Source organism: Cryptotermes secundus, unplaced genomic scaffold (genome assembly GCF_002891405.2).
Source record: "Cryptotermes secundus unplaced genomic scaffold, Csec_1.0 scaffold343, whole genome shotgun sequence".
Lineage (NCBI taxonomy): Eukaryota > Metazoa > Arthropoda > Insecta > Blattodea > Kalotermitidae > Cryptotermes > Cryptotermes secundus.
In genome coordinates, this window is record NW_019729214.1 from 515,634 (window position 1) to 540,092 (window position 24,459).

At 43.7% G+C, this 24,459-nt stretch overlaps 1 protein-coding gene and 1 long non-coding RNA gene across 2 annotated transcripts in view; one reads left to right on the forward strand and one right to left on the reverse strand.

The window, feature by feature from the left end:
• The window catches only part of LOC111865431, an 84,863-nt gene extending 61,105 nt beyond the window's left edge, over positions 1–23,758 (forward strand). The window contains exon 3 of the long non-coding RNA XR_002842977.2: positions 22,689–23,758. This is a non-coding gene — a long non-coding RNA (uncharacterized LOC111865431). The remainder of the gene's footprint in view (positions 1–22,688) is intronic.
• LOC111865430 (heparan sulfate glucosamine 3-O-sulfotransferase 5) overlaps positions 1–24,459 on the reverse strand; it is a 102,586-nt gene that overhangs the window by 41,971 nt on the left and 36,156 nt on the right. The window lies entirely within an intron of this gene.

Consider the following 24,459-nt stretch of genomic DNA (forward strand, 5'->3'; position numbering starts at 1 on the left):
TACACCTACAGTAAGCTATAAAATGTTCCTGTACAGTCACGAAAAGTGCATGTTTGTCACGTAAGTAAGACAGGAAATTTAATAGATATTTTCGGAAAATATAGTTACAGCCGGCGATGGTAGAAGGTAATTAAGCACTATGCCATAAAGACGTGAGGGGGAGTGGATGTATAGACCCATGATTTCTTGTCCTCGGCACTAGTTGGAGGTTAGTAATCAGCTTCACGCCCCGGCCGTTTTATCCCTGGGGAAAGAGCCCCCGTTGCCCATGTGATAGGAGGCTGGGTGGCTCCTAGAACCTGCCTCGACGACATGGAGAAGTAAATATTCTTGCCCCCACTGGACTCGATCTCCGACCCTCTGGTCGTCCAGTCCGTAGCCAACCGCTATACCGACTGTGGTATCCCGGCTCACAGTCGGTGACGGTGCAGGAACATTTTATAGTTTACTGTAGGTGTAGAGAGGCTGTAAAGCTACTTAGGTCCCTGCTGTCACTGTACAGACTGATAGGGACCTGCAACAGTGTGCAGAACTACGCTTTTCGTGACACTACAGGAACATTTTATAGCTTACTGTAGGTGTAGAAAGGCTGTAAAGCTACTCAGGTTCCTGCTGTCACTGTACAGCCTGATAGGGACCTGCAACAGTGTGCAGAACTACGCTTTTCGTGACACTACAGGAACATTTTATAGCTTACTGTAGGTGTAGAAAGGCTGTAAAGCTACTCAGGTTCCTGCTGTCACTGTACAGCCTGATAGGGACCTGCAACAGTGTGCAGAACTACGCTTTTCGTGACACTACAGGAACATTTTATAGCTTACTGTAGGTGTAGAAAGGCTGTAAAGCTACTCAGGTTCCTGCTGTCACTGTACAGCCTGATAGGGACCTGCAACAGTGTGCAGAACTACGCTTTTCGTGACACTACAGGAACATTTTATAGCTTACTGTAGGTGTAGAAAGGCTGTAAAGCTACTCAGGTTCCTGCTGTCACTGTACAGCCTGATAGGGACCTGCAACAGTGTGCAGAACTACGCTTTTCGTGACACTACAGGAACATTTTATAGCTTACTGTAGGTGTAGAAAGGCTGTAAAGCTACTCAGGTTCCTGCTGTCACTGTACAGCCTGATAGGGACCTGCAACAGTGTGCAGAACTACGCTTTTCGTGACACTACAGGAACATTTTATAGCTTACTGTAGGTGTAGAAAGGCTGTAAAGCTACTCAGGTTCCTGCTGTCACCGTACAGCCTGATAGGGATCCACAACAATGTGCAGAACTAGACTTTTCAGAGCCCGGAAGAGACTTTGGATGTGTCGTGGTATCACTAATTTCGTGATCCCTCCCTCCGCGTTAATGTATATTTGTGTAGCTGCTCCTCGAGATGTATGCTTTAGTAGTGTGTGTGTGGGAGTTTCCAAGCATGTGTCTGTACAGAAGAACTCAAAATGTCTCTCCCACGTTACAACTGCCGTTCTGTTCATGGAAGAGATTTACGTATTTACTTTTATGTGAAGACGAGACTTCGCGCGCAACTTCAGCGTTTTGCAATGCTTGGCACTTCTCTGGGGCCCGGATGTGAAATATTTGATGACAATCAAAAGTGCTTTTGTTTCTCGGAACGAAAAAGTTCCTAGTCACCCTCCCGCTCCCCCACGCGTATCGTGTCGCCCGTCATTGACGTCATATCGAGACGTTCCAGGAACAAGTGGCATGAAATTATAACGAGATGCGTGAGACACTGCGCTGTGAGGCACTCACTTCGGAATGAACAGACGTATTATATGTGGTTGTAGTTTGTGTTACGTGATGAGTATCGATCTTTCCTGAGAATCGCCGAATTTCCCGTTTTCAGAAAGTTTTGGAGCGTTTTAACTTACTAAGGTAGCAAAACTTTAAGATCCAAGAGTGCTTGCAACGAAGCTTGTTATTGGACGGTTTCGCGGACGTCGTCCCAAGACTTTTCCTTTGGGGGTGGGAGTAGCCAGAAATTTTTGCTTATAAACTTATCTTCAAGTCGTTCAGTTCTACATCTGCACATCTCTCTAAAGTGTTCAGGTTTGAAAAATAATTAAAAATACACTTTTAATTTATTTCATATGTATCCGTCATCGATTCAAGTCGTTATGGTCACTTCTTCGTTCACGACTTTTCGGCAGTATAAGGCCATCATCAGATGTCTATCACTATGCTAAAATTACTGCACTGCATGGTATGTCTTAATTTCGTATCGGAATAAAATTAAAAATAAGTGAACCCTAATTAATTTAATTTTAAATTGTAAAATATTGTCCGTAATGCAACAAAGTCAGTCCTTTCTTAAAAGATACGAAAATATATTCACTTCAGTAAAAAGTGTTTTTTAATATTTTAAAATGCCATTAAGTGTGTTCATTCGTTGTTCATGATACATGATTCGGCCTCACATGGACCATCGGCAGTCAACACTTTTTATCTGGGGAGGCCACTGCACTGTACACTTCGTCCTTAGTAACCTCAGGCACATCGTCTTCGTCGTCGTTAATTTGCGTCGTACGATATTTTCATCGTATCTTTAACGGCCATTTCAGTGTTCCGTTTTAGTGTGTTGTTTACTTTGTTTTGGGAAAATACAGCACTAAAACATACACAATGAAAGTAAACAACACACTACAAAGGGAACACTAAAACGGCCGTTAAAGATACGATGAAAATATCGTACGACGCAAATTAACGACGACGAAGACGATGTGCCTGAGGTTACTAAGGACGAAGTGTACAGTGCAGTGGCCTCCCCAGATAAAAAGTGTTGCCTCATGATGGTCCGTGTGAGGCCGAGTCATGTAGCAACGACATCAAATGTACATAGTTAATGACATTTTATATATTAGCAAATGCATTTTGGTGAATTAAATATATTTTAGTGTCTTTTAAGAAAGGACTGGCTTTTACATTAGACGGAATAATTTACAATTTAAAATGGTGCCCCGTTGTAAGAGGATGCTGAAATATATTACCAATTTATTTCAGTTAAAACCAGTTAAATCCTATTTTTCTTCTCGGTACCGTCTGCTCGTCCAGACGACTTGTTTGCGCAAACTTTCTTGCAGCATGGGTAACATAGGTGTGTGACGTCGAGGTTCCCATATTTTCTAGACAATCGGCTTGGCGATGGCAGTGAGATTGACAGCCTTATGCTCCGGCCGCCCTTTACTTCCAGGAAGATTCCTGGTACTCATTTCTGTTAGAGGCTGAGTCGACTCCAGGGCAGTAGTGCTTCCTGGTAGGATCAGGTGAACTGGAAAGAATCCAATAACTTCATCGGCATACTAACCCGCGGTCTTCTGGCTTGTAGCATAGTGCCTCAACCAACTCTGCTACCGCGTGCTTCCGTAGAGTGTTATCGTGCGGTTCTTGTTTCCGCCTATCTGCAATATGCAAATAATATTTTGTATATTTTCTGTTTCTGTGTTAGTTTACTTTTCTGTACCCTCATGTGCCCCTTTGGCTGTAGATTCATCACCCAGCCTCTGTAGATACGTCGTTGACTAGTGTGTTAAGTGTGTCTATCCAGCTTTCATAAGGTATTATTTTTTTGTTACTAGTGGGGTGGAACTAAGTCCCTTGTACTGCGGCCTCTTCTGGCCTATTGTAAGAGCCCCAGGTGATAGGTGAGGGTGATTGTGGAGCAATTGGTGGAATGAAGATTGGCAGAGGAAAGCGAAGTACTCTGAGAAAACCTGCCCCAGCGCCATTTTGTCCACCACAAATCCCACTTGACCAGACCCGGGATGGAACCCGGGACGCCGCGGTGGGAAGCCAGCGACTAACCGCTTAAGCTATGGCGCGGCCCTTTGATAAGGTAACCAGAGATGTGTGTGCTGCTATCTCGTGTAAATCTCGTGCACTGTTTCGAATATGGGACTGTATGTGTCGACGTGTCATTCATGTGCAGATTATTCCTACTGATTCTACAGACATGATGTTTAGATGTCCACTATTCCTTCCGGTTCTTATAATATCCATAACATGCCTTGTGGTTCCATATGTACTCGTATATCCGACATCAATATTCGTTTATGTCCTTCTTTGTTCAATTCTGATTTCCCCCACCCCACAATGTAAGAGGTAAGATGGATGCCATACCCCCTCAAGCTTGTTTGCTATCTGCTTTATGCTGCTTTCTTTATTGGCTTATTCTTCGAATCTGATGATGGAGGCGACATGATCCTCCGAAAAGTTGGTACATTCGCAACGAACTAAATGGCGTTATATATCAGAAGATAGAAGTCTTCGTCAAATCTCGTATATCTGGGTGTTAATGAAGAATTCAGCTCGGTCCGTATAGCAACTGGTCTGCGGATTCCGGAAGGGGCAAGACGGTAACGTCTTCTCCATAGCTTCCAGACCGCCTTTGGAGTCCACGTAGGCTCCTATACAGTTTGCTTTGGGGTTGAAGCAGCCGGAGCTTTAAACTGACCACTGCCGTCCATCCAGTGTCGAGGTTAACAGTGATGGAGCTGTACCTCCCTGCATCTAGTGTCGAGGTTAAGAGTGGTGGAGCTCTACCTCCCCTCCATCTAGTACCGAGGTTAAGAGTGGTGGAGCTGTACCTCCCCTGCATCTAGTGTCGAGGTTAAGAGTGGTGGAGCTACACCTCCCCCTCAATCTAGTGTCGAGGTTAAGAGTGATGGAGCTATACCTCCCCCTCAAACCAGTGTCGAGTTTAAGAGTGGTGGAGCTGTATTTCCACTCTGTTAAGCGCAGGGAAACTGTCGCTACCTTGCAGTTACAATTCGCTGAACTCCAGCATTCGACACCGAATGAACGGATTCCAAATTCGCGAAAAACGACGTCTGGAAAACTAACTTCTTCAGCCCTGAAAAGAGCCAGCTGGAGCTGTCTGCAGCCTAGCTGCAGTTGTCGGTAAGACTGTCATGAGGCACCAATATGAATAGACCCGGAACGTGTTCGGGTAAGAGTGGTGCTCTTGGCAACTATGCGGGAGGCCTTTGCTTCGAATATGGGCTGCGATATCGGCTATTCCTGGATGATATGTTTCATTGTTTTCCTCAGTCCACCCAAGAATATGTCGGGTTCCAGCAGACTCCTCCGAAACGTCGAACATATGTTCATAAGCCACACTCCATCACATCCCACAAGAATAATGTTCATGGGCACTGCAACGAGGATCTCAGATATGACACAGTAATAGTAACTTTTCTACTGTGAAGACAGTGGTAGCAGATTCCTCCGAAACAATAAATGTGTACCATATTACACGGCGTCATGTCCCAGAAAACAGTACGCATTCTTCATAGGCACTGCTGCCTAGAACCTCGTGTATGGAAAACTGAACCTAACATTTCTGCCCTGAATATGGTGGCAGAAAATTTCTCCGAAACACTGATAAGTACCAGACCAAACGACGTTACGTCCCTAAATGCAGTAATCTTCTTAGCTACTCTCGTGAGATCCTCAAATCTTTCATAAAATAATGTTTTATTTTTAAAGAGGGGATTTATAATTTGACTTTCACCGATCCCTCAGCCTGGAGGGATGCATGTAACTGTGAAGGGATGGACACACTGCCGCGACCGCTCTCAATATCAATTTTATATGACACTGCAAACATTGTTCGTGGATCTGGAAATGTCAGGAGCGCACAATGGGAGCCCAGCAATAAATTCGAAATAGCACTGACCGAAGCATACATCTGCATTAAGGGAGTGTGCTGCCTAATTACGCACCCATTTTGGAGAGGTCACATTCCATGGAAATGGAAAGTAAATGTATAAATACGTTTCTATACTCATGACAGCATTTTTGGAAACGTTTTGATTGCATATCTTTCTTTAGGGGAGCACGCGTTAGCGTGGTTTACGCACTATGCTACAAGCCGGAAGGTTGCCGCTTCGATTCCCGATGAGGTCACTGGATTATTCAGTTGACCTAATCTTTCTATCCTCACTATGGACCTGGGTTCGACTCAGCCTCTAACGAAAATGAGTACTAGAAATCTCCCTGGAGCTAAAGAGAGGTCGGAGCGTAAGGCTGGCAATCTCAGCCCCATTTGTGTGCCGACTTTGTAGAAAATGGAGCCTCCACGGCCTGTCACAAGGATAGCCTGGAGCTCAAGGCTGACAACCTCACCGCCTCTGTAAGCCGGCTGTCTAGAAAATGTGGGAGCCTGGACGTCTCACAACCCTACGGGACTCCACGGCATGTTACAGGGATAGCTTCACCTTTTTATTTACCCATATTTTTGTAACGAAAGAAGACGCAGGGTGGGCGAAATTAGAAACTTACACACCCTCTTTCAGAAAATCTGCCGGAACTTTGCAAAAGCGAATCAGAAACATCTGAGAAGAAAAAGCCAAGTGAATTATTTAACGACGCTGTCAGAAGCGAGACTGTTTGGCGTAGAATGGTAGCATGATGCATGAATGGTGATTTGGAAGGGATTTGAAAGGAAGATACCGTTGCATAGTCAAGGTACAGCTCTGGAATTTGTCTTGTGGAGCTGAAGAAAATTACGGAAAATCTCGGGATGACCAGTGTACAGCCCAGGGATCTCGCACTTTCGATAAGTGACCCAGTTTGAGCGCTTACCGTGAATAGTCACAAGTCACGTGTGCGACGCCCAACTTCTATCGAATTGGAGTTTTGCAGTAACTGAATTATGTTATATAGTTTAGTTGTAAGAGAAATCTTGCCACTGACAGTGTAAGTATCCCTGTCTCCATGTCGAAATCGTTTTATAAGCAAGAAATTCAGAGTGGCTGACGAGAGATCTGATTGGCCGTATAATAAGACAACCCGAAACCATGATCGATTGCCCTAAACGACGCTATTAGAGAGGTCGTATCATCCGTACGTCACAACTTAAAGGGAGACAGCTACCTTAATGACTGTGTTATTCCTTTGTTGAAACTCTGTTGAATTCATTTGCATTAGCTAAGGTGTGAAACTTCAATGTCATTGTTGTATATTTCTACAATAGCTTCGTTGCTAAAGACGGTTTTTGTCATTTAGCGCTTTGAAGCGTGAATCAGAAGAAGAAGACGAAAGTTGCGGGGGGGGGGACACTGCATTTTAAAGGGGGAAACATACAATTAGGATTTTAGGAGGTTGCTAAAGAGTACCCGTTAGTCCTGGTAAAATTGGACTGGGGAGAAGGTAAAGCGATGGGGAGTGAAGAACATATAACGAATGTTATCCCTGCAAAGGACAGTGGAGCCTCATAGGGTTGCGAGACGTCGAGGCTCCCACATTTTCTAGGCAGTCTGTACAAAGATGGCGGTGAGGTTGTCAGCCTTACCCACCGGCCGGGCTTTATCTCTAAGAGGATTCCTGGTACTCATTTCTGCGTCGTCACCAGGGTCATAATGCGACTGGAAGGTTTAGGTCACTTGAAAAATCCCGTGACCTCATCGGGAATCGAACCCGCACCATTCGGCTTGTAGCAAAGTGAAGAACGTACAGCTGTAGAAAGTTGGATTCCTTATGAACATATGAAAGACGCTGAAGATGGTCTATACTTTGGTCGTTCGGAATTCTGGTAGTAACACGAGGTCTACATTCGAGGGAACTTTTCAGAAATTAGGAGGGTTCCATTTTGAAGCATGCATTGCAACATGAAATTTAAGTACAAGAACCTGAACAGTAGACCCAGCCTGTACCTACAGAGCCTCAAATTGGGCAGCACCTCTTCTGTCGATGTTTTTTTTTTCAAATTAACTGTTCACTACTCGAACCGTTCGACAGTACAATATGGAGTCTGCACTACTGACAGCAGCTTCAAATTAATTTGTTAATCATGTGAACAAGTTTTAGTTGTTTCTAACAAAATTCTATATTTGATTTTAATGAACAGTTCGTATTCCAGGGTGCATCTTCTAGGCGTCAGTGCATTTACTGTCGTTGTGGACGTTATCTCTCGTACTGTTTCTGCTACCATTCAATCCAGAACCTTTTGTCGTCTCGACTTCTGTCTAAAAGTATAAAAATTAGAATATATAAAACTATAATTTTGCCTGTGGGTCTGTATGGGTGTGAAACTTGGTCTCTGACATTAAGGGAAGAACATAGACCGAGGGTGAAAACAGTTCGCTGAGGAGAATATTTGGACCGAAGAGAGATGAAGTGACGGGAGACTGGAGAAAACTGCATAATGAGGAGTTTCATAACTTGTACTCTTCTCCAAATATAATTAGAATGATCAAGTCAAGGAGAATGAAATGGGCAGGTCATGTAGTACGAATAGGGGAGAAGAGGAATGCATATAGGATATTGGTGGGAAAGCCAGAAGGAAAGAGACTACTAGGAAGACCAAGACGTAGGTGGGTGGACACTATTAAAATGGATCTTAGAGAAATAGAATGGGATGGTATAGATTGGATCGATCTGGCTCAGGATAGGGACCAGTGGAGGACTCTTGTGAACACGGTAATGAACCTTCGGGTTTCATAATATTCTGGGAAGTTCTTGAGGAGCTGCACAATTGGCGGCTTCTCAAGAAGGGTTCAGCTCCATGCGTGAGTGACTGTGTCAATATACGTACTGTCGTTACAAACTTTTTAGACGTTTTACTAAGCCTTGTCTAAAGCATCTTTGACGTTACGTCATATTTTGAGTAGTCAAACTGAAGTAATATGAAGCACTTTCGTTCAAGTAAAATATAATATACTAAACTAACGGTGACGTAACAACCTACGTCACTATCGATAATGACGCAGCCGCCCTATATCTGCAGACACACAGCACATTGTAGCAGCTGGTGCGGTACTGAACGCACCTGCCGAGTCCTGTGAATGCTGAATCTTCATGTCGAGTGTGTGATGGACAGAACTGTACTCCCTTTGTCACCAGTAACATCGCATCAGACGCAAAATTTGACGGGGAAAAGACAAACTGTTTAGCCCATTCGTGAGTCTGCGCACAATATATGAATTCTATATTGTCGTCCTCTAGCTTCGCCCCAAGGGGAATCTAAACCCTTAACGTCTACGCCAGAGCCATCTTTTTGGCGTATCGGTTTTCATTCAAAACAATGCATGGTGTACGATGCACATTTTGAAACCTAAAACAAGGAAAATATTTTGGAGACATGGGGCGTAAATTAAAATGGAACTTCATCCTTTGATTGCCAAGCTCCGCCATTGAAGTACCAACTAAAAACGTTAAGGATGATTGTCAGTGCAATTGTACAGAAAACCCCACGATTTTGGGGTATGGATTGGATATTGGATTTATTGACACAATTCGGAACTATAATTACAGCGCCATCGGTATCTCCACAATTCACAAAATCACTACTGAAAACATGAAGACTTCTCCAAATCTCAGTGTCTTGAACAGCCGTTTTCTGGTAACGGATGTTAACAGTGGAGATTATACAGTTTACCGCGTGTACATCCTTCCTGTCCGGCGAATATCCCCGCAACTGAACTCTCTCAATTCCCTTCAGCCTGCCTGAGGTCCTCGTTATATTGGCTTCGGGACGGACCCAACAGAAAATATCGCTTTCAACAGTATTTACCGGCCATTACCAAGCGAAATAAATATATCGTAAATGGAGCTATGCCGACGGTAGTTTAACTACCGGTAAGGTCACCCATGCCGGAAAGGTCAAAGGGTAGAGTCCAGACTAAGAGAGTTACCCTCGTTCTCCAGGTTGGGGGTTGGGCATGAGGCTAACAACCTCATACTGTAAAAATATTTTGTTCAGAAACCTAACAACCAGCCTCGGGTCATCATGCGTGGGTCCATTCCTATGGTAGCACGCATTGGTTGTGGATACTGGTTGTATAGGAGGCCAAGGCTCACCCAGGGCTGTAGCGTCGAGTGGCAGGTAGGTAAATAGATCGTAAGAAGTAGAATCGAGAGAGAAAGTAATTAAGAAATAAATAATGGCAGAAGAAAATAGATTTTCTTCAGTTCCTTCCATGTAAATTCACGAATAAAAGGTAAAGTTCTCCCGGTGCTTAACTAATTAAGTACTGTGCCGTGAAGGCGTATGGGGGAGTGGATGTGTAGACCCAAGTTTTCTTGACATCGGCACTAGCTGGAGGTGGTGGTCAGCTTCACGCCCCGGCCGCTTTACCCCCGAGAAAGTCTTCGGTACCCATTGGGCCCCAGGACCGGTCTGGACGATATTGAGGGGAGGAAATTCTTGGCCCTACCGGGACTCGAACTTCGACAACTCGGTCGTCCATCCCGTAGCCAGTCGCCATACCGACGTTATCCAGGCTTAAAATAAGCCACGACCAATTCCTTTTCAATTCTCTTCGATTCCGTATTCACTCATCATTCTGTCATTCTACGCCATGTTATTTAAAGAAAGAATAAAGTAGGGTCATAATAAACGTACGAGTAGGTTAAACAAGCCTGTTCGGGTTGTGGTAGACCAGGAACTGAACGGCCGACAAATCTCTCTTCCTTTGCGGCGACATAGGCCGTGTGTCATGACGACAAAGGAGCTGAATTTCCCCATTTTGTGGCGCTTGTGCATAGATCCCTAATAATCGAGAATCGGATAGTACATAGTAACCCCCGTGAAGCTCGACAGATAGCGGGAATTGTCTGCGGTGTGGCTGCAATTGTCAGTAAAACTGACATGACGCATCAGTTCTGGGTCCCATATGAATAACTTCTAAAACAAAGAGAGAGAGAGAGACTACATTAGGGAGGGGGAGCAATATACTATATCTCCGGGTCTGAAGGTTCCCATGCAGTGCCCTCTCGTCCTTCTGGTAGAGGCAATTATCGGAATTCATTTTGTATGACGTTGGAATGGCTGCATTAGAGTGAAATTTTGTCGCTACCATTGGAAGGGCTGCGTGTGAAGCATGCAGTGGCAACGTTTGAATTTGGGTACCAACACAGTATTTCCTTTAGGATCGAAGAAAGCCACGAAAATTCTTAATCGCTTTGGCCGGTTACAGGGCCTTCATGATGCAATCTGACTTCTAGCAAGCAGTCCTGCATTATATACACGAACTCTTAACATTAGTCCCTATCCGGCTGTTGCTTTTTTTTTTTTAAATTATTATGTTTGTTTTTACAGATCTTTCTTCTTACGTTCATACTTTGGACGAGCACCGAATAGTTGTGTATAACATTTGCAAAGAAAATAAATGCTTATACGCACACATGCATACATACATACATTTATATTTACATTTGTGATTATTTAAGCATTGGCGAATTCTTGATTCATTCACACATTAACTTTTACATATGTCCTGGTATACTAACAGCTTCAGTTCTTTTAAATAATACATACAAATTCAATTAGCACCTCACACGAAAAGACATTACTTCTCCATAACAAAGATAAAAAGGTTAATTTTGTTTGGCGAAATAATGTTTATTGTGAGCACCATAAGGAACACACAAATACACTGTGTGAGCAGAATGCAGAGTTCAGTCCGTACCTTACAGGAAACACATTACGTCTCCACTACAAAGCCCAACCGGTTAATGCTGTTTAGGGAAATAATCGCTGTTTATTGTGAGAACAATAAGGAACACATAAATACACTGTGTGAGCAGAATGCAGAGTTCAGTCCGTACCTTACAGGAAACACATTACGTCTCCGCTACAAACATCAACTGGGTAATCATATATAGGGAAATAATCGCTGTTTATTGTGAGAACCATACGGAACACATAAATACACAGCGTGGGCATAATGCAGAGTTCAGTTGGTACCTCACAGGAAACACATTACGTCTCCGCTACAAACATCAACTGGGTAATCATATATAGGGAAATAATCGCTGTTTATTGTGCGAATCATACGGAAGACAAAAATACACTGCGGGCTAATATGCAGAAATTTTCATGTTACATATTTACCACTGTGATTGAAAGAGATAGTCAAACAATGTAATGAAAAGTACAAGATAAATATTAAATTTTAAGATAAACTGAATAAGTGCTTAGTAATTTTGACGAACAATACTGTTTTATAACTATGATTAGGACTCTCTTTACTGTATCATGTTCACTAAAGTATTCTATTCTTCTCAATAAGCATATATAAAATGCAACATAACCTCTTTTTGCATGAATGTCGAAGTTGGTCTCTTGCCCTAAGATTAGCGATGTCTGAGAGCAGGGCTTTAAGGATAATACCTAGACCTAAAAACTGGGTTGTGGAAGGAGACTGGAGAAAAATTCGTTGTCAGCTGTACCCTTAGCCAGATATTGTTGATTAAAACAAGCAGGATGAGATGGTCAAGGCATGTGGAACCGTGAGGAAACGAGAAATGCATATATAATTTTTGTGATACCTCACGTGAAGAGATCTAGGCAGAGTTATGAACGTAATATGAGGATGGATGTGAAGGAACTTTATTCGCAGTAAGGAATTCGATCTGTTTTATGTTGTAGCATGTAAGTAATGACTCTGTAAACAACGGCCGTTGTTGAGTAATGGCCGCAAGAGATTCCTAACACGCAACAATAAACTGTGATGTGGTGTTCTCTACGCAGTCCGTGCGACAGCTACATGACAACAATAGAAGAGCTGTTGGGAGAAGTACTTTCTTTACGGTTCGTGCCGTGGTGTTATAAGCAAGACAAGTCCAGTGTTTAGTTAATTGTGAGACAGTCGCCGGCTAGTTGGAACGTGAACACGGAAGTTGAGTGATGTGCGGTGTCGAAAGCCGTTACCAGACAACGACGGTGAAGACATAGACTGAGAAGGCTTAGTACTGCTGGGTATGTGAATTAGCGACAGCGCTACAGTTACTTGTAGTTGCAATCCGTAGCATTCACTCATACACGTGACAATATTATAGAGTCGAGTATCAAAGTAAAAGAGCTATGTTTTATTTTCTGTGAATTTTTCCCCTCTAACACGTTAAATGATAGGGAGAGAAACATCGCGGTTAAATTGTGTAGCCTGACATTCCACACGTTCTGCTGGCACGGTCTGCTCTTAATTAAGTTAATCGTGTACTTGCTCAAAGCTTTACGCGGCTACATGCTCTGTTTTAAACTCGCGTTGTGACATGTTTGCCACGGTTCTCGAGCGCCGTGAAGCTTGTAGGCTTCTTACTTCACATCCAGCACGCCACATCGCCTACAGATATGCATCCCAACTGCCTCTAATGGTGGATGTGAAGTCTAACCTCCAGTAGTTGCCTGTTTCGTATACATTACAAAGAACAACAATTGCACAGCGCTGTCACGTGTAACCTGTAGTATCGTACATTCAGAGCAGTGCAGTGTGTTCGGATTGACGTGAGCGAGCCATAAGCTATGCATGCCTCAGTAAGTGGCTTGTATGTTAGGTCGACTGAGGTTTGTCGTCGGGCAACGCGATATCGATAACCCGCAGCAGAATTCGGAGATGCTCTTGTCTATATTTCATAACATAGTTTTCTACAAGTCAGCCTCCAGTGTCACAGTGGAACCCTTGAGAAGGGAAGGGAATGGGGTATGTTCTAGTCGAAATGAACACTCTGGTAATTGTGAACTGCAACAGAAGAGAAGTTGAATGTTCGGAGAGTTAATGGGAGTACCATTGGTTTTTTAAATTTGTAATGAAATATGTTGGCTTTGTTGCATGATTTGTATTTAAGTACAGCTTTTCATTGCAAGTGAATCATTCAGTGATTACATAAAATGAACTTAAATATTGATTTGTTGGTCTTAAAATAATGTAAAATCAATTTCAATATTTGGTATAAATTTTTATGTCCATATTTTAGTGCATATTTCGGAAGATTTTTCATGCATATTTAAGGGATTATTAGGGCATAAAAATCCGGTCCCTATTGACGACACTTTCTGACTGAAGTGGGACTTGCGCTGTGGAGTTAGTTAAGTTCCAGGCAATAATACTTACCATACTTCTGTCTCATTCTACGAAAATGAAGGCCCCTCACGAAATTTCACGCCTGTCAAGCGAACCCAACATCTGCTCTCTGGAACGCAGGCAAAAAGCACTTTCTCTGTGGCTCAGACAATCCGATTTGTTCGGGATTGGAATGAAATTATTTGCGCGTCCTCTGTTCCCTCGCGTTTCAGCTGCATTTGTCTGGCGACGTCTGAACATGAACTTGGGGATTATACGAAACGTGTAGGTGACACGGAAGAGCCATGTTTTTAAACTATAGGAAGATGCACAATTTGTGGGAACTGGTAAAAACGAAATTTGAGATAGTCTTGTTTCTACGTTGAACGAGTCGGTGAGTCACAGTGCATTCAGCGACACTGTATCAGGCACTGAGATTGTATATATTCTTAAATACAAATATTAGCGGTAACATGAGAAAGAAAATATAATATAGCGATAGAGAAATTGACACTCTTCTGGAATGTCATGCCATTCAGTCTGGTAAAAATATATCGAATTTTCTGGGGAAAGTGCCGCCATATTCAAAGTACAAGAGCAAGCAGCAAATAGAATTTGATCTGTCGAATGTGAAGATGGAATATCTCTGTTTGAATTGTCGATGAAGTGACCAGACTTGACGACGTCGCATCCCAGAGGGCTGCCATTGCTGTGACAAAAGGCGTTTCCTCCACGCCCTTCTTTTGAAGACTTAGCCAGTTATCTACACTGCGCCATGGAGATGTAGGCGGGAGTGGAGATATATAGTTTCAACCGCGGCGGGAACAATCCCTGGAATTCATTGAATACGAGGCTGGGTGAGCCCCAGAGCTGGTCGGTACGAGAGAAGTGAGGTATCAACTTGAAGACCTCTGGAACCCAACGGATAGGAAGCTGTGTTGTCCCCAGAGATGGTAGGCAGCTTCACTTTCCGGCCGCTTTTCCTCTGGGAAATTGACCCCCGGAACTCGTTGTGTAGGCCCCAGGGCAGAACTGTGCCACTCACTGTGACGCTGGCAGTCCTCGTGGTCGCGGCTGTTGTGCTCTTCTCCAGAGTTCTGGGTACCATTCGTCTTAGAGAAGCGCAGTTTCCGAGAATCAAGGCAGGGCTTGTATCACGTGATGAGTAATGATTGTGGAGGATCTGTGAGGGCTTTTATAATTCCTTGTGTTCAGTCTGCCGTCCATTAGAATAACAATGCGTGAGATGGAGATGTGTGTTTTTGTATCTCACAGTTTGTGGGAAAGAACAAAGAAATATTGATGATGATGACGACTCAGACGGATAACAAGAAAGACCTACACACCGACGTAAAATGAGTCTGCACTCGGCTAGAATTATTTCTCTGTGGTTCATTTTAAGACGCCTCTGTCATTATCCAGACTGTACCTTATACTGTACCTTATAACGTCAAATGGTAGTTATTAGTAAATTCTGAATTGGAAAGGTTCGGGAAGGAAGCGGTCGTGGCTGAATCGAGATATTGTCACTACATTCGCCTGACGGGACTGAAGAAAACCATCAGAACCCTCAGGACAGCTGATGTCCTGGCCGGCCAGTTCCCGAATGCAAGTGTAGAGCGTTACCGCTAAGCCGACCTGCTCGCTCTTCCAGAGTGAACTCATGGAACTATGAAAACAATAAACTTCAACCAACGTAGGAAGTCGGTAGTGTGATGGGGGCGACTGTACGTGCCTCTCCTGTTCCTCGGAGCGGAAACTATCTTGAATTCCGGGTAAATTCCGGGATAGTACCTCAAATTAGGACAGGACCTCTTCCTTTCATATCCTTTCCAGTTCATTATTCAGTAATCATGCTCTCGTTCCACCGGTGTACGTGCTGACTGTACACATCAGCAGAGCACTGAGGTGACATGGCGTAATGGCGGGAAGATCGCAAGGAAGAAAACAAGTACAGTTCATATCGTATCGAGTGGACGAAATTATACACCGCACATTCTTTTGGTCGGGCTACATGTCCGATAACCATCCTGCGACAAACGGAAAACAAAAGTATTAAATGTACTGTACTATAGGAGTGGTTACGCCGTATAATTCGTAGACAGCCGGACGTTTCGGAGGATCATATCGCGTCCCATCTCCAAGGTACGCCAAGCAAGAAACCAACAGAACTAGGCGGCAAGATCAGGAAGTTCTGAAACTTTGGGTTTTCTCCGAACTACACAGTGTCACATCCCAGCAGACAGCACTGTGTTCACGGGCACCGCCATCAGAACCTCAGAGCCAATTAGGTTCCTCCGAAACGTCGGTGGGAGATCCTCGAATCCAACATAAAATTGCACTGTTTAGGAAAGATGCAAGTCCATCATTCTGCTAAGCAACAAACTAACTCCCTGGTGCTGAGCCCTTCTTGACAAGCCGCCATTGCGCAGCTACTCGAAAAAACACATTTTATGGAACTCGAAGGTTCATTGCAATGTTCACACGAGCCCTCCTCTGGTCCCTATGCTGAGCCACATCAATCCAGTCCATACCACCCCATTCTAAGATATATTTTAATAATGTAGCGTGTAGAGCCGTTGCTATGCAACGACCACGAGATGGGCGGATATACCAAGACCGTTTCTGAGCAACGGCTCTGTAAACAGATACGAACGCAACAACAGAAGAGCTGTGCTTTCTATGTGCTCCGTGTCGATATGTTATAAGCAAGGGTCAAAGTCAGTTGAGGGCAGTTCTGTAAGGGAGTCCCTGAAGAGAGGGCTTGAGCCGGAGGCAGAGGAATAGCCATTGTTGAAGCCGTTACCAGGAAACATTTAGTAACGTACTGAAGACATTAGAATATTTGCTGTAGTGAACTGTAAAGTTTGGAAATAACAATAGTGTTATACAAGTTACTTGTAGTTACGACATGTAAGTGGTAAATAAATCTATTTACCAATACAAACCCGTCTATAGTCACACATACTACGTGACAATATTATCCATCCACCTACGTGTTAGTCTTCGTAGTGGTCTCCTTCTTTGTGGCTTCACAAAATTTGATTACACTGTAAATTACGCGAACGGTTTTAGCCCCAAAATATCCTACTTTGAGACACCGTCTGTCATCAAGGAAGGTCACAGCGTAGCCTGCTGCTCCTGGAAGTAGACGTCACATGACTATTGGTAGTTCTAAATTTCACCACCCGTTTACTTCGCTTTATCGGGTAACAGCTAAATAAATAAGCATAAACGAACTATAAACTGAGAGAAAACACATTTGAAAAATACATTAAACGCCAGTGAAAAGGAATTGGAACAGTGAAGCTTAACATGACGTTGAAGCGTCACAGTGAGTCGGGGAGGGTCAATGCATTATTTATTTGACCCAAGACGCAGCAGCTGAAGTGTGTGTCGTGCCCACAAGCAGTGACCTCAATCGGCGACCTGCTTATCTGGCTGCACGCACAGTTTTCCCGCCACAATCGATAGCGTACCCTCACTGGTATGAATCAACAGAAAGGGCCCGTCTAGTGGCGCCGCACACAGCGGTGTTTGCTCCGGCCCAGATACCGACATTAGCCCCTCAACGCCGCAACTCTTCTTCATTTATGTCCCGCGTGATTCTCACAATAAACAACGATTATTTTTGGGTCGACAATCCTTAACAAAAATGAGTACCAGGAATCTTCCTGGTGGGGGGGGGGGTTAAAGAGCGGCCGGCGCGTAAATCTGACAACCTCACTGCCATCTGTGAGCCGATTGTCTAGATAATGTGGGAGCCTCGACGTCTCACAACCCTATGGGCCTCCACGGCCTGTTACAAGGACAACATTACATTTTTTACACATAATTATTAATTTACACAGAAATCGCGTCAGTTGAAAAAGCCGGACTGCATCTGTTTTTCAGTGGATTAAATAGGAAAATGGACACAAAAAAATATTCCCGTTAATTCCATTTGGACCAGACGTAATTCAATTATCCTTGTAAATTGAAGTTGCAGCATACTGATGGGAAAATAGTTCTGCGTGGCGGAGAATTGCGGTCTGCATACAATAAAGGAGCAAGCAAGCAAGTGTCCCCTTTGACTGCCCCCCCCCCCCTGCAGCAATCCAGAGGCTGGTCACTGCATGCAGCCTTGCGTGGGACCTACAGGGGGGTTGAAGCCTCCTCACATATTCACTGACTTTTCTTCTATGGCAATGACTTGAAGAAGAAAAGCATACAGTGCTCTATTCCAGCAGAGGTACTTAACGATTGTCAGTATTTTCACTGTTTGCATCCTGCTGTGTAACCAGGAATAGATACGACATAAACGCCCCCACAGAAGGAATGCACAGTACACAGTAAGGAAGAAAAGAAAAGAAAATCACAGCAACATAGCCAGGAGGACTCGTGAGAAAGCACTAAAACTAACAGCATTTTCGTGAATAGCTTCTGTAGCATGTAGTATAACAGAGAACTCAGTGTGAAGGACAGCCTACGGTGCGGGACCAAAACACGAAAACAACACAGAATTTTACATTCCACAAGAGAATTTTAAATACACTGAAATTGAAATTTTGAAAAAATAAAACAAAATTAGAATAATTCTTGCAACTTCATGACGGCTCCACTAATACGTATCCATTTTGGGACAGTTCAGTAACAAGAGAAGTATTTGATGAATCTGCTTGAAGATGGTCCCAAATGTGGACCGAAACACGTTTAAAGCAACTATCAAATAAAACCAATGCGAGCAGTTCGATTAGTTTATTAGGGTCATTATTTTGTTGAATATTGAAACCGATTTGGATGTACGGAGTTCAACTGTAGGGGTGTGCTAAGCCTTCCAACACCAAAATAATCCAAAGACTCCAATCAAATGTACTGCGCTCCATAACCAACGCCCCATGGTATGTCTCGAACTTCACATTACACAATGATCTTCAAATCCCATTCGTCACAGAAGAAATCAAAAGATATTCTATCATATACCACAACCGACTAATGGGACACGAAAACAGTTGCGTAACTGAACTAAGCAACCCATTAAACATCAGACGAAGATTAAAACGACAATGGCCCTCAGACTTAAAAGAACACAGTGTTGAAGATGGGTAGCCGTACTCAACAACATAATGCAGAGTATACTACATAGGAGAATCATCACTGGATGATCACTCCGCACAAGTGATTTCTTACAACATATTTACTTATTGCTCCCTTGTAGAGTAGATTGTAAATTGCAACCAGCAACTCTGCCAGCCCTGTACTTGAGAACACGTATCAACAAATGATTGAGAAATGATGAATTGTAAAGGATTTGGCAAGGAGCGGTCGTGGCGTACTCGTAATCGCGCTGATATCCTAGAATGTGCTTGGAGGGACTGAAGAAAACCGACGGAGAATACAAGGCCAGAGCGTTGCCGGTGCTCTAGCCTCCTTGGTACAATACTCTTTATGTTGTTTCGTAAGGATGTGAAACATTGCTTCTCAGATTAAGTGAAGAACGCAGATTTGGTTGGGTTCCTTGAGAACAAGCTGTTTCGGCCTAGGAAGGAAGACGTCATGGGACATCAGAAATACTCTTAGGGCGATCAAACCAAAAAATGTGAAAAGGACGGGACATGTAGCACACATGGGAAATGAACCGTCCATTTAAAAAAAAAAGTCCAACATTGGCCCTTATTATGAACCATTTAAGTCCAGTTGTCAGTCTTCTGTTTCTTTAATATCCATTTGAATAATATCCTCCAACCTATGTCCTTGTCTTTTTAGTGGTTCTTTTCCCTGAGGGTTTCAGATCAGACTTTCATATGCCTTTCATTTCTCTCCCATGTGTGCTACATGTCCCACCCATTTCACATTCCTTGGTTTGACCGCCCTAAGAATATTTCTGATGTCCCATCACGTCTTCCTTCCTAGGCCGAAACAGCTTGTTCTCAAGGAACCCAAATCTGCGCTCTTCACTTAATCTGAGAAGCAATGAACCTTCGGGTTCCATAAAATGCGGGGAATTCGATTATTTGCCAACTGCTTCTTTCTCGGGAAGGTTTCTCTTTCATGTGGGCGTCACAAGTGGAGGAGCGAATTAATCTTTACACCCCCAGTGCATTGTTACGTAATGCCTTAGTTGCTCACTAACGTAATCCTTCTTAGGTTCAGCACTTCCATTTAAACACTTGTCACCTCTTGATCCCTGGGAGAAAGACATATATACCGAGCAGGGTGTTCTAGTGACAGCGCGCTAGATTTGCATTCTGGAGCTGTTCGGTTCGAATATCGGCCAGGATATCTGCTATCCTGACTGAGGTATTGCCTGTTCTTCCTGGCCCTCCCGATAAATTCCCAGATAGTACAACTGCATCCTTGCAGGCCTAATTCCGAATCACTATTCACCAAATTATACTCGTATTTATTCCCCGAAGCTCTGTGTAAGATTTCGTGGCAAGCTGATTCCTTACGGTGCAGAGGCCCGCGTGAATGCGGGTTCAAATACCCCCACCGTAGGCTTGCGAGTCACAGGAGGCGACTGAAAAGGAACCCGGTGCGTGGGACTATAACTGGCCACCCTGTCCTTGGGTACCTGGCCCTCCAAGTTGGGGGAGTCTAGAATCTCAGTCAGTAAAATATTGCCATGAGTCCCGTGGGACTCGGACCTGAGAATGACTATGCTGCCGAGGGCCAGCAGCAATTGTAAACTACAGAACCTTCCTCTACTCAGAGAGAACGTTACATAAGGACTATGAAATCAGGTGTTCACTTAAAAAAAAGTGCTGGACGTGAGTCTCAAGGGGCTTGTCGCCAAGACGAACTGATTGACGGTAAACTTCCAGTTGTAAAGTGACTCTGACTCTGAAATCATACAGATAGGGACTGACTATGATACTGAGACATGTCTGTGACAAATCTTTCACTCAGATTCTCTGACAAGTGATTGGAAAGACGGGTTTCAACCTGATAGGAAGGGAGGGCTTACCAGGTACACAGATAACACCAAGACCAATAAGGGCACTAGGGTTAGGGTGTAGGATTACGGCACAAGGTGGGAGCAACATTACAGTATTCCAAGCAGAAGTATATGCCATTAAGACATGCGCAGTCGAGAATCTAGATAGGAACTATAGAAATATAAACATCTGTATTCTATGAGATAGCCAAGCTGCAATTAAGCTATAGTTATCCCTGTAACAGGCCATGGAGGCCCATAGGGTTGTGATACGTTGAGGTCCCCACATTATCTAGACAGTCGACGCCTGGGCCATAGTTCGGTTGGAAAGATTAGGTCAATTGAAAAAATCCACCTCATAGGGACTCGAATGCGCGACCTTCCGGCTTGTAGCATAGTAAGCTGCAATTAAAGCACTGGATAATTACCAGATCAACTCAAAACTGGTTTGGGACTGACACTTTCAATCGAAGTATAAGGAAATCTGTAGACTGTGTGGCAAGTTCTGCGCAGACGGGTGCGCATGAAACCTTACAATGCCACGCTCCCAAACCGTTGGACTGGGAGAACTGGAGCTGCAGAAGAAGTGGCCTCCTCGCTCTCCTGATCTCAGTCCCTGTGACTACTTTCTGTGGGGTTATGTAAAGGAACAAATGTTTGTGCCACCCCTACCACTGGATATTGATGCACTGAAGTTGAGAATTACTGCAGCCATCGAGACAATTGACAGGAACATGAGACAGAGCTGGACTACAGACTGGACATCTGTCGGGTCACGAATGTGGCTCACATTGAGCATCTTCAGGGTTTGTCATTCAAATGACACTAGTTACAGCGGTATGGCCGTAATAGTTACCTCTGTATAACAAATTAAAAGTGCATCAATCATTTATAGACACTCTATATATATATGCTGAGAATACGAATCCAGCAACATTATGACGACTTAACGGTCTATATCACTAACAGAGCTAACAGTAGATGGAGTGGAGGTCATTTTTTTTTGTAAGCAGCTTTACAGTGTGTCGTTCTAAATCGTTTGCCTCTGCTTTAATATCGAAATGTTTTCGAGTAATCGATAAACCGACTGTAATTAGATGTAGCCATACCAGAAGCCGTGTTGAACTGAGAAGTGTCCTCTCGTACGAATTCTACTGACACACTGCACATAGCACATCCTATGATTGACAGTGAGGTTCTATTGGCAATAGTAAGTAGCACATGGACACGCGTCACCTCCCCAACCCTCCCCCAATACTAATATGCCCTGGCGAGGGAGAGCAACGGAGATGCAAACAGAATCAAACCATAGATTTGACATCGTATAACCTAAAGTCACATACGTTTCGGAGGAACGTACGGTCTTCTTCTACACGGTCAAAGAGCAAGCCAAACAAGCAGCAATAAGAAAATTGGTGATGCTTCTTGCAAGGCTATGTAATTGCTGCTAGTGTCACACTGGTCCGTTATGTTTTCCCGAAACGTTTGTTAAACTCTACAGGGCTACACGCCATCATATCGCTGTCAGAACCTCAGTTCTTACAAAGACGTTTGTCAGCTGAAGCCTAAACCCACAGTGATTGCTGTATCATGTATATGTGATATTTACAGACATCATTAAAGAATTTCAGGTTCCAGTAGCAACTTCATGAACGTAAGTTATACTGTAGGTCACGAACGAGCGAACAGTCTTCTGTTTCAGTGCATCCTGTGGGCATATGAAGTGCAGTGTAATACAAAAGTGAGGCTGTTTAATATTGTCACGTGTTTAGGGTCGTGACCAACAATACCGGGTTCTGGATTGGATGATTGGATTTATTAACGCCTTCTTTTACAATCTCTCTTAATCACCAACAATTTTAGAGCTATCGCTAATCTACCCACCTCACAAATCACTAGGCAAAGCTATCCGTTTCTTAGCAACGGATTTATCACGGGAACTATCACTTCAAGTCACCCTGAAATCTTTTTATCATTTCTTGCAGCTGCCTACTCCGAAGACTCGAGCCAGTTCTCTTCCGACTGCTGTTCTCTACTCCTTCAACTGCCAGCTTCGGAATTCGCCTCTCTTATAACCACTTTGCAGGGACCCAACGGAAAACGCAGCCTGTATTGTTGGCAAAGCCTGTTTACCGCGCTACTGCTTAACACTGGACTCCCTATTGTTGTCACGCGCTTAGGCGAGAAGTGTTTACCGGGTCATTGCCTAGCAGTGGGCGCTCTATTGTTGCGTGCACATGTGTTGCGGGAATGTGTTTATCAAGCCTTTGCCTAGCAATGGGCATACATGTTACAATATTGAATATTTGTGGGTGTTATTCATCAGAGATTGCGTTAAACGCATGCCTCGACGTATCATTCTCTGAGATGTAGGAAAGAATACGGGATGAAGGGGAAGCTAACAATACGGAAGTTTGTGCAACAAATGAAAAGACTTGCCTCTCGCTCTCAACAGTTGGTACACTGAGAGACTGTGAATAGATACACCTGTTTCCTACCCGAAAGAAGCAGCTACGACGCTTCGTGATGGAAAACATTGACCTAATGGCTGAGGGAGGAGAAGACCAGTGTCAGTGGGAACAGGAAAATGAAACAGAGAACTGACGGCACGATTAACAAATGGAGGAACTGAATGTGACTGCTGCAATCGATCCAAGGCTGGTACTGTCACGTGACCTGCTGCGTCCCCCTGGGGATTCACCACATTACGCTAATCGCCGGTATTTCCCTGTGCGGCGGCCTTTACACTCGTCATTTTTATTCTCCATTCTGAGAGATAAATGGTCCATACAGGAGACAAATCTGTTAGTGGTAACAATGTATACCAGCTTGCTTCGATATTAAATGCCGCGACATTTCGCCCGCATAATTTATTTCTGCGCTGCGTTTGGTTACCAGAACAGTCAAAGATTCTTATCCTAAACATCATTAACACTTTAAAGAACAGTGGTAATTATATATACCACCTTCTTTAACATTAACGAAGCTTCTTTTTGCCCACATAGTGTATCTGTGTATTTATGATTCTCAAAATAAAGAGCATTAAATGACTGCTCGTTGCTATAGAGACGCAATATTTGCTATGAAGCAAACAGGTAAAGATGTCCCTGTGTTTAATTAATTAAGCATGACGCCATGAAGACGTATGGGGGAGTGGAATGAAAGTTTCTTGACCTTGGACTGGTCAACTTCGTGCGCCAGACGCTTTATCCCCTGGGAAAGAGCCCCCGCTACCCACTGTACAGGAGGTTGGATGGGCCCCAATGTGGAGTACAGAAAAATGTCTTGACATTGGCGGGAATCTAACTGCGGCCGTCCAGCTCGAATCTTTACCGACTGAGCTATCCCGACTCTTTACAGTAAGGTATGAACTGAATTTTAAAATATAAGATGCACTTCAAGCAAGGATAATTTTTCTGTGTTTCCCCCCCCCCATAAAATTTCCCTTGTTTCTTTCTTTCTTGCACTACATACTTTATATACAGTCGTTTAAAAGCTAACAGCAAAGTCCCACCATAATACAACCCTTGCGGGCTTAATATCACATTTCTGCCGTAATCCTGCAGAACTCTAAGTTACTTTCCTTTTCGCATAACCAAAAAGAACTTCCCATCGCTTTACATACTTCCAATTTACCTTTTCAAGAAGGAAGCGTGGGCACTGCCTGCGAACCTTCAAAATCTAAAATATTCTGTCATTTCCCCATCCCTTAAACAACTGTCCCTCTGTACCCCCACCATGTACTTTCGCCCCTCT